Here is a 7500-nt window from a genome sequence, read left to right on the forward strand (position 1 = left end):
CCGGCGGGGCCGATCCGAGGACCTCACTAAACCATCCAATCGGTAGTAGCGACGGGCGGTGTGTACAAAGGGCAGGGACTTAATCAACGCGAGCTTATGACCCGCACTTACTGGGAATTCCTCGTTCATGGGAAATAATTGCAATCCCCAATCCCTATCACGAACGGGGTTCAGCGGGTTACCCGCACCTGTCGGCGAAGGGTAGACACACGCTGATCCGTTCAGTGTAGCGCGCGTGCAGCCCCGGACATCTAAGGGCATCACAGACCTGTTATTGCTCGATCTCGTGTGGCTGAACGCCACTTGTCCCTCTAAGAAGTTGGACGCCGACCGCTGGGGGTCGCGTAACTAGTTAGCATGGAGGAGTCTCGTTCGTTATCGGAATTAACCAGACAAATCGCTCCACCAACTAAGAACGGCCATGCACCACCACCCACAGAATCGAGAAAGAGCTATCAATCTGTCAATCCTTTCCGTGTCCGGGCCGGGTGAGGTTTCCCGTGTTGAGTCAAATTAAGCCGCAGGCTCTGTGGTTCTGAAAATTCCGGACCCTGCCATAATGGTGTACCAAGGCCTAAACACTTGTGCAGAAAATATCATCATACCACGACGAATTTGGTATCAATAGACCGGTAATGATCAGGACATTATGCCTGTGTATTTTCATCACGATACAATGATGCATGCAGGAGTTATTGGCAAATTCATTCTGAGCCCACAGGCTCTAGGTTGTGAACAAGCGTCCATTTTAGTTGTTGCCCTTTACATAGGCATATACATGAGCCAATGATTCTTAAAGGACACGTATTCCTTAGCTTGAGCTCTTCCTGACTCCCATTTGACCTGAACAGGCTGAATCTGCCTACGTGATGTTGGCCTCACCAAACCAGTCCATGCCCTCTAGTCAATCTATATTAAAGATCTGAGCAACTTGTTGTGTACATTGGCCTGAGCAAGATTAGAAGGCCGAATACAGTAGCCATGCCTGTTTATGACCCACAAGCATCCCTTATCCTACATTTCTATCTTCCACACCTGGCTCTGTTTCTCTGCTTCTGGGCTTTTACAATGGGGAGGTGACTGTTTATATGATGGGGAGGAAACCAGTCTATTGTAAGCTTCTCCGACCTGCACAGGAAAATATGTGAAGTTTGACATTTGTTCATGATGGAAGATGGGTTGGTCAGTTTGGGCAAGTAGAATGGAATTCATAATTATAGCCTGCTTTGTTATGGTACCATGGGAGCGACCTACAATGATGTGTTTTTCAGCAAGAATGTGAGCCTAGGGCCAAACTTTTTGTATAAAAGGCCTGCCTGAGAAAGCTCAGGCAGGCTCCCTCTTTCAATTGTAAAACTACGGTTGGACGACGAAGCCTCATAATTAATTATAATAAAGATGTCTTTTAATTTTACAGATTGGCTGTCAATTCCTATGCTGCTTTATTATGCAAACTGCTGGATAGATCCCTGGTGGGGAGAGTGAGTCATTTTCTGCTTTTCTTCAGTTGGCTGCCCAACTCGGGGCCTTATCATGGAGTGGTTATCTGCAGGAGTGTTTTGTCAGAGGATGGAAGAACTACTGGAGGCAGGACAGAATTCTACCAAAAAGAGGTACTCTGGGCACAGGGTTTTCTGGGGGATTATCTGTCTCTGTGGCACAGTACGTTTTTTTGATTTTTCTGACTTAAAACTCTCCTAAAGATGTCACTCCTGACTAAGGAACCCATTCTTTTTTTGCTGTAAGTATTTTTTAACAGACTGTTAGTGCAGTGGGGAATTGACAGTTATAATCTGGACAAATATTTGTGTATATGCAAATTGCAATTTGTATAGGCAGTTGAAGAGATATTTTCTCCATCTGTTTTAGTTGAAGAATAAAAATGGGTCGCTCCCAGTCCTTGGTTATTTATTGGTCACAGAAATGTGACGCTTTGGTTTGGGTACCGGTACATTTGGTTCAGTTGGTAGGCCTTTTGGTTGCTGTGGTTCAGATTATCGTTGGATAATCTTCCTCAGTATTGGTTCCTTGGTTTTATTTGAACACTGCAGTATTCAAAAACCGTGGGTCACGTACATTTGCGTGTATATCGTTGGAGATAGCCCCATGAAGTTTGAAACCCGACTAGTGAGCGCAGATGCCTGGTCGCGGTATTTTGTTTGGTATTAGTATTGACTAGGTTGCAACAAAGGATTCCCGGTTGGAGGATTCGCGTCTGATACCTCCAGTTGGAACTCCAATTTATGAGCTCTCTTTAAAGGTCTGTGAGGCTGTCTCTTTTGCAGCCTTCTGGAAATCTGTTGAAGAATTTAAAAAAAATAGGAACTAAAACGTTTTTGTTGTAAATATGGTTTACAACTAGTTTTGGCAGGTTATTTTTTAACACAGTCCGTAGGCTGTTCCTTGTTCCTGTCCTAAGTGTTGACCTATGGGTTAAAATGTGTGTTTAAATGTCTATGTTGTTTGTGGGTTTTGTTGTAAATTGCGACTGCGCGATTTACAAGAAATGTTTAGAGCGCGCTGCTTTGTGTGTCCTGAGTGTTTGACCCCCTTCTGTTTTGTGTCTGGAATGAGCTCAATGTATGTATGTGTATGGGTCACCTTCAATAGATGTAAATAAGGCTCCAAAGAAAAAAATGAAAAAACGAAATTGCCTGTTCTTTAGACGCACAGTGTTAGATGTTCACAGCCAAGTCTTTTCAGCTGCAGTATATCCCAGTTAGGCAGCTGCGCCTAGGGTTGTGTGTTAATATGTATCTAAATAATAGGCAAGGGATGTAGTGAGCATTTTATATGTAGAACAGTCACAAATAGCAATAATTAGGCTTCATTAGAATTTTTTTATTAATTATGAAAAATAATTATTAAAAACAAAGTGCTACAAAAATCGTTTTTTAATATTTGTGAAGCTTAACACTCATGCTATGACCCCCTAGCATTAAAATGTTTGATTTAAGTTATGTTGTACCACGAAAATGACCAAACACTTCTGTGCGCAATTTCCCTTACCCCAGGCGCAAACAAGCTCATTTCTATAAGGTATAACTTAGTATTTTCAAAAGCATTTCTCGTAAATTGGGTAGTAGACATTCTAGTAATACCCATTAACCAATAAAATTATAGAATATTTATTTCTTAGTATCCAGAATACAAAAGTCGATTTTCACATAAATAGACTGTTTTAAATGGTTTCAGGGCCCCTGTTTAAAGTGTCTCTTTAGTAAATACATACATTTAGATCTTAATATATATATTTGCAGGTTGTGCCTTCTTAGGATTCAGCGAGGCAATGTGTCATAGAAATTGTTTTAAATATAGTGAAATATTGCAGGTTATGTGGAAATGGTTAAACCTACTGGCCTTGTCAGCTTCAGTTACCAGGAGCAGGGGACTGGCAGAACCTGTATAGTGTTTCCAGCAGTAGGGCTGAGATGTTATCTTGTAAGGCTGTCTTGTTGACATTTGTGACCTTTTAATTAGGGCCTCGCCTGTGGAATGCAGCATGACATGGTTAAACGTGCATCTGGTGCTAACTTCAGCTGCCTCTTTGTGTTTAAATCCCTGCCCATGCCACGGTCCTGACCTGAGGTCACTTGAATAGCCTGACTTGTTTAAAAGTGTCTTCTTAAAGTGTTACAAATTTGACATTAGCTGGGATGGGGTTTTTGTTTTTGAACTAAAATGAGCAAAGGATGCAGGGCACATGTACAGCAATGATGATTGCATTTTAGCCAAAGAATAAATAATAGCTCCAGCATGTTCCCACAAAACGCTTGTTGTTCGGTAAATTATGTCATCAACACATTTATCTCAAATTAGAAATACGGCAGGGTTGACACAGCATTGCATCCCGCTAATAATAATAAAAGGAACACTATTTAATTTGTAAAACTGCAGCCTCATTTGTCAGTACCCTAAAGGATTGTACAGCCCACACGTGGTTTGCATAGCTCCCAGTTGCTTTCAAAATGATGCACACAAGCGCTTTATATGAGATGTAGTTGATTGTATATGATTTAAATCTGTAACCTTCATTCATTGCTGGCTTGTTCTCATTTGCCGCATTCACATTACATCTGCGTTAAAAGCGCACATCTGAGATAATAAACAAATAGGAAAGGTATTCCTCATGCAAAATTGTAGCACCTGCACTTCATGTCTTACAAATTAAGCACTGTGTAAAATGAAGGAACATGATTTAAAAAGGGCAAATGCAAAAGTGATTTCTTTGAGAAAACAAATATCAAACATTCTGCTAAATGATCTGTAGAACTGGTATATGTGTGTCTCCATGCTAGGAACGAATTTTTTTTTTTTTAGTTAAGTTTATTTGACAAAATGAAAAACGAAGTGTTACATTGAGTTTTAGATAGGCAATAAGTAGAAGCCCTTCCCCAAAATTCTGCAACTTAAAGGCCTTAGGCCTGAGTGAGAATGCGCGTTTTTGCAAGGTACATGGAAAATAGGTTACAGGTAAGTAATGAAAAGTTTTTTTATGTCACGTTGTGCCATGTTTTGTAGTCTGATAAAAAGGGTTAAAATTTATGTTGTATTATGAGAAATGTGTGTGTTGTGTATCTTTTCTGCTTCTTCCTACAGATAATTCATGGATTAATTCACAAGACACGTGAGTTGGCTGGTTGAAGAGAAATGTTTTTTTTTGCGTAATTTCTTTAAGAAAAAATGTGTGTGTTTATGTTTCATTTGTACATTTGGTCCACTGAAACGCGTTATTTGATACAGCGACATTATAGTTGACTGCAGAGTATCAATTACCTGATGCCCTGCTGTCAAAAGAAGGGCATGTGCCATGGAATTATGTCTGGGCTGTTTTTCTTTGTGTTTTATATACAGCAAGTATATCTGATAGCTTGATATGTGTATTTTTTTTAATTTTTTGTGTGTATGTTCTGTTCTATGGTGCTACTTTGAATTACAAGTTCCCCTGTGTTGTGAAAGAACACATATGACGATATGCATTGTTTCACAATAATTTGGATGAATTTGTATTAAGATAAATTTCACAGATATGGATCTCATACTGTGAGCAGTAAGGCAGCAGTTTTTCCAGTGCACGCCTAAATTTGGCTGTAATAATTTTTTTTAAGAAAACTAAAATGATATACTGGATCATAGATTGCCATCCGTTGTTAGTCACTTAACTGCCTTTTTCCTTAAGGACAGGCAGCTCTGCATTTATGTATCCTTGATTGGGCCTAAGGATGGAATTATATATCCGTGACTAAAGGTGGCCTAATTTCGATATCGCATTTTTTTGATCGCATTTTTTGATTCCTGAATAAGTTTATGGATTAATTTTTTTCCCTGAAGAGACAACTGAACATTAGTTAGAATTTTTCTGTAACATTGGTCTTTTCATGTATCCCCGTGCTCTTGGTGCTGTGTCACATGCCTTAGGCCACCCAAGCAAACTCTTGTCCTTCCTATAGATTTTTCTTTTTGTTTTTTCCCTGACCAATGTTGCATCATGTTTAGTTATTGAAGATTTTAGTTGTGTCCTACTTTCATTTTTTTCCCTTCTCCATCTTCCTTTCACCAGTCAGCCCATTTATTATTATGGGTGTATTGTTCATGTTCACACTTTTAGACTGCAGTAATGTATTAGGAACCCTCTTATGCTACATACCATTCCCTTTTGTGTGACCAGACTAGTTTTCGAGAATTTTCTTTAGGCCCACTTCAAATGTCTTTTTCAGACTGACTGTCAGGATAGTGATAGCCTGGTTAATTGACCCAATACAAGTTTTCCATCTCAATAGGAGATTTTCCATCTCAATAGGAGATATCTCAAGTTTACATTCTTTTTAGTACGGCATATTTTTATGTCTATTTTTAATTTTTCAGTTCCCTTCTGTTTCTGTTGTTTCAATTTTTAATAAGATGTGTTCTAATCATGCAGATACCAGGACTCTCTAGTTCTTGTCTTCTTGTCTGCACAGTTGATCATTAGCCTTTGTATTACATAGCGCATTTGATGCACATTGTTTAAAGAAGGGACTTCTTCATGTCCTTGATAATGTGTATTATGTCATTTCTCTATTTGAGATGTTCTAGATAAGGAGTTTAGGAACACCTAGGCTTCATCATTAAGGAAAATATGTATTTACCCCATTAAATAATGTATCCCATTAGATAATGCCACTGTGTGAGAGCATCCATTTAGGTTCCCATGACGTATTGCCACTCCTTTGCAGATTGCAGGCCACTTGCTTGCAGTCCTCTTGTTAAAAAGCCAACCCATTAACTGTTTTTGTATCTGACTTGAAGGAAACTAACAATTGTGTTACATTTCCTATACCACTAGGTTCTGCAGGAATCTTCCAGAGTCAAAAAGGAAGAATGTTACCCTGCAGACCGGTAATCAAAAAAGCCTGGTCCCCATCAGTAAACATGGCAGACGACTACAGACTTCTTGGCCTTGCAATTCCTGACAGCAATCAGCAGCGTGAACAGCAATCAGCAGCGTGAACAGCAATCAGCAGCGTGGGCAGCGGTCATCAGCATGGACAGCGATCATCAGCGTGCCTCCAGTGGTACCTCCTAAGCAAGCCATTTGTTTCATCAGAAGGCGTTGTGAAAAGAAAAGAAAAAAGGAGCTGATTTTCTGTTTTGCCTCAGAAGTTCAGTGCAAAGATGCGAAGGATCCCTGCTTTTGATGGCAGGACTGTCATCCACTTTGTGCAATTTGTTCAAACTGTCATGTGCTTGAACCTCTGACAGCGCGCGGTCCCCTGACCCCTTGGCCCGAGTTTTGGCCTCACCCACACCTCTTTTGCTTTGCACCAGCGGAACGGCGGTGCACCCAAGCATCCACGTTTGGAAAACGGCACTACATTCTGGTGCCCATAAGAGAGCAGCTTGAGCGTCCTCTGACACTAAATGATGAGTGTTGGAGTCTGAAATTGTTTGCTGACCTTGCTGATTTTGCTAAGTAGTGCTTGGATCTGCACGAGATGCTTTGTGCCCTTGATCAATGAACAGCACATCATTTGTAGTGTCTGCCACTAAGAAGAGACACTGGTGCATTGTTTTGAACATTGAGACTTTCGAGTGAGCTGTGAGTGTTTGCCCGGAGGGCACTCGTACTAAACAGTATTGTCTTCTCATGAAAAAGGCCTGGATCAAGAGGCCCAACGCGAAGAAGACACTGGAAGCGGATTTGATGGATAATAGAAGCCTGCCAGGAGAGGCTTTGACTGACTCTGGGTATTTTCTGTGAGCTTGCATAGAATTGGAGTGTGGAAACTAATTTTTGCTGCTTTGCTGGCATTTGTTTTAAAGTACTATTCTGTTTAGTAAAAGCAGAATGAAGTCTCTCTGTGGAAGTGTATCCCTTTTTCATCTGAGAGCATTGATCAGGAACGCCACTGTTTCACTTGAACATATAATAGATTACTGAAATGCATAGGAAGCTATATAAAATGTTATTAAATTCTAGGATTTGCTTTTTGTTTAGGATTGTGCAAGTATTTCGCATTT

This window comes from Lissotriton vulgaris, unplaced genomic scaffold (genome assembly GCF_964263255.1).
Source record: "Lissotriton vulgaris unplaced genomic scaffold, aLisVul1.2 SCAFFOLD_1197, whole genome shotgun sequence".
Classification (NCBI taxonomy): domain Eukaryota; kingdom Metazoa; phylum Chordata; class Amphibia; order Caudata; family Salamandridae; genus Lissotriton; species Lissotriton vulgaris.